This window comes from Molossus molossus, unplaced genomic scaffold, assembly GCF_014108415.1.
Source record: "Molossus molossus isolate mMolMol1 unplaced genomic scaffold, mMolMol1.p scaffold_m16_p_12, whole genome shotgun sequence".
Lineage (NCBI taxonomy): Eukaryota > Metazoa > Chordata > Mammalia > Chiroptera > Molossidae > Molossus > Molossus molossus.
In genome coordinates this window covers 32,329,751-32,333,192 of record NW_023425347.1, presented here as the reverse complement: position 1 = coordinate 32,333,192, position 3,442 = coordinate 32,329,751, and the positions used below count along the sequence as shown (strand labels likewise).

At 48.0% G+C, this 3,442-nt stretch overlaps 1 pseudogene; it reads right to left on the bottom strand.

The window, feature by feature from the left end:
* Positions 1 to 237: 237 nt before the first annotated feature.
* LOC118626723 lies at positions 238 to 2,852 on the bottom strand (annotated as a pseudogene).
* Positions 2,853 to 3,442: the final 590 nt, after the last annotated feature.

The following is a 3,442-nucleotide window of genomic DNA, read 5'->3' as shown; positions in this document are numbered from 1 at the left end:
ACATCCCAAGACAAAACTCTTTCCCGTGATAAAAAAGGGGGACATGAGAGGGACAACAATAGATTTCCCAGCCTCAATATTAAATCAATTTTACTAGGCCTATTATTCCTGCTATATAATTTTCTGCCTGTTAGGTAATTTTCCTATTATGTTTTTTATTTCACAAGGAGGACTATTACCTTGTAAAAAGATTCTGGAATAGTCTGTGTCTCCCTTGTAAATTATTAGCTCCCTTAATTACAAATCAACTTCAACAGTTTGGCGATCAGGAGCCCATTTTGTGAGGCTTCTGAGGTCCTGCTGGGAAGAAGAGAATGGGTTGTGGGGTTTTGAGACTCAAACCTGATTTTCCACCCCTAGAACTCAGAAACAAGAACATGCTGACAAGCACTGACAGGGCTGTGGGGACCTCAGGCCAGGCTGTGACCCACTGGGATGAACCTTCCACCTGCCAGCCAGATGGGTCTCTAGCATGTCTGCTCAGCCAGGTGATGTTGGCGGAGACTGTGTGACTTTGGGCATGTCACTGCACCCTCAGCCAAGCTGCAAATGGCAGAGGTTCGGATAAATGATCTTGAGGGCATCTTCCAGGTTGTCAGTGACAATCAAAGGACATTTTCTACCACTAAACAGAGACCGGGCATTTCTCCTCTTTAAGTTACGCACAATCTGGGAACCAAGAAAGACTTTTCTTCTTGTTTATTTTCTCCAATATCCTCCACTTTCACCAACCCTCAGCTTGACAAATACTGGGCCAGCCAAAGTATTTCGCTTTTTTTTTTTTCTTTTTTCTTTTCTCAATGCCTTTACTTTGAGATATGAGGGGGAAATCTTACAGGTACACATGAAAAAGAGAAACATGATCACAGGTAAAAGTGAAGACAATCGAACCAGAAAGCTTTAACGCCTGTCAGCTGTGGAAGATGAAGTTCAGAGTAGGACATGTTGCAGGGCTGACAGAAATGGTAATTAGTGTTCTTCCTCCTCCCCTCGCTTTTGATAGTATCCTCATAATCCTTCTCAAAGGATGTTCTCACTGGCCAGTTTGGCTCAGCTGTGAGAGCGTCAGCCCATGGGCCAAAGGGTCACAGGTTCGATCCTTGTCAAGGACATGTACCTGGGTTGCAGGTTTGATCCCTGGCCCTGGCCAGGGTTGTGCAGGAGGCAACCAATCGATGTGTCTCTCTCACATGGAAGTTTCTCTCTCTCCCTCCCTCCTACCCTCCATTCTCTCAATGGAAAAATATCCTTGGGTGAGGATTAATAAGTAAATATTAAAAAAAGAAAAGCCCGGCCGGTGTGGCTCAGTGGTTGAGCATCGACCCATGCACCAAGAAGTTGCCGGTTTGATTCCTGGTCAGGGCACATACCCAGGTTGTGGGCCAGATCCCCAGTGAGGGGCATGCAGGAGGCAGCCAATCTATATTCTCTCTCATCGATGTTTCTGTCTCTCTCTCCCTCTCTCCTCCTCTCTCTAAAATCAATAAAGAAAAAAAATTAGAAAAAAAAGAAAAAGAAAGAAAACTCTCCTTCCTCTGTGCCTTCACCCACAGACCGGTGGACAAAGGCACACTTGGAGTACATCAGGTCAAACCTGTGGTCCCGGCGAGCCCAGGCCTCAGCAGTAGCTGTGGTGTCGCTCAGCATCCGCACAGCTCGCTGTACTTTGGCACGTCTCCACCAGGTACCACAGTGGGAGACTGCTAATCATTGCCAACTGTGAAGCCAGGGGGGCACCAGTCCACAAACTGGATGCCGTGCTTGATCTTGATGGTGGCAGTAGCAGCACTGACATCTTTGGGAACCATGTCACCATGGTACCACAGGCAGCAGCAAGCCGTGGCAAGGGTCATATTTCACCATCTGGCTGTCTCAACACACACATTGCTTATCTCTGCTACAAAGCTGTTCATGGTGGGCTTTCTCAGCAGCGAGGACAGGGGCATGTGTGGCCAGAGGGAAGTGGATGCGGGGATTGGTCTAGGATTTGGTCAGATCAACATTCAGGGCTCCATCAAACCTGAGGGAAGCAGTGATGGAGGACACCGTCTGGCTAATAAGACAGTTAAAGTTAGTCCAGGTCGGGCACTCAATACAGGGTGGGGCAAAAGTAGGTTTACAGTTGTGAGTATGCGAAACAGTTTATTCTTTTATTATTTATTAATTATTGTGTTATTTTCCACATGGACAACTGTAAACCTACTATTGCCAGACCCTGTATTGAGGTTTCTACAACAGATGTCACAGATGGGCTCATTGTCAACCATGCAGGCACAATCAGAGTGCCCCAGGATGGTGTGGGTGGTGAGGATGGAGTTGTAGGTCTCAACTACAGCTGTGGAAACCTGGGTGCTGGGTGGAGACCTCCAGCTTGGACTTCTTTCCATAATCGTCAGAGAGATGTTTCCTCAGCAGGGAGGTAAACCCATAACCAGTTCCCTCACCAAGTATATGGAAAACCAAGAATCCCTAAAGACCTGTGCACTGGTCGGCCAGTTTCCAAATTCAGTCCAAGACGAGGTCAGTGATCTCCTTACCAATGGTTAGTGTCTGCAGGCATGGCTATTGGTGGCATCTTTCTTGCCTGTGATAAACCACTCTGGGCAGAAGAGTGGGCGGTAGGTACCAGTGCAGACTTCATCAATGACTGTAGGTTTCAGATCTACAAACACTGTCCTGGACGTATACTTGCTTGCGCCTGACTCACTGAAGAAGGTGTTGAAGGAGTCTTCTCCCCTGCCAATGGTCTTGTCACTTGGCATCTGGCCATCGGGCTGGATGCCATGTTCTAGTTAGTAGAGCTCCCAGCAGGTTTTGCCCATCTGGACACTGGCCTGTCAAACATGGATGGAGATACACCACGCGTGGCTATGGGTTAGCAGGCGCAGGCAACAGGAGTAAACACAGGGTTCTGATTACTGTCCCCAACAAGCTAAGAGTCAAGGTAAGTAACACATTCAAAGCAATTTCACTTTTAGGGGTTCTCACGTGTGGCTCAAATGTAATCCATGTAGTTCACTAGAGCACAGTATTCTATAGCAAGCACTAGGTGGTAACGTTATTATAGATCTGTACCTACTGCCTGATCACCTCCATTCATTTAGAAGTATAACCTCAGCCCATGCCATGAAAATGTCCCCAGATGGGGCATGCTTCACATTAAATTGGCCAGCTACTATCACGACACCGCCTCGGCCCTCTTCCTCCTCTTCTGTCCCGAGGACTCTGGTCTGAGGTGACTCTGTCCATCAGGAGAGCCAACGTTCCCAGCGGGAGTGAATGCCAGGTGTTCGCAAGGCTCCAGTCCCAGCACCAAACAAGGTGAAGGAGAGGGGAAGGGCCCACCCCAAAGCAGCTTGGTTGGGGTTCAGGCTCTCAGCCAGTGTCACCCCAATAGCTATCATGGCCTCTATCTTTGTATCTACAGAGGGAGACAGTAAGT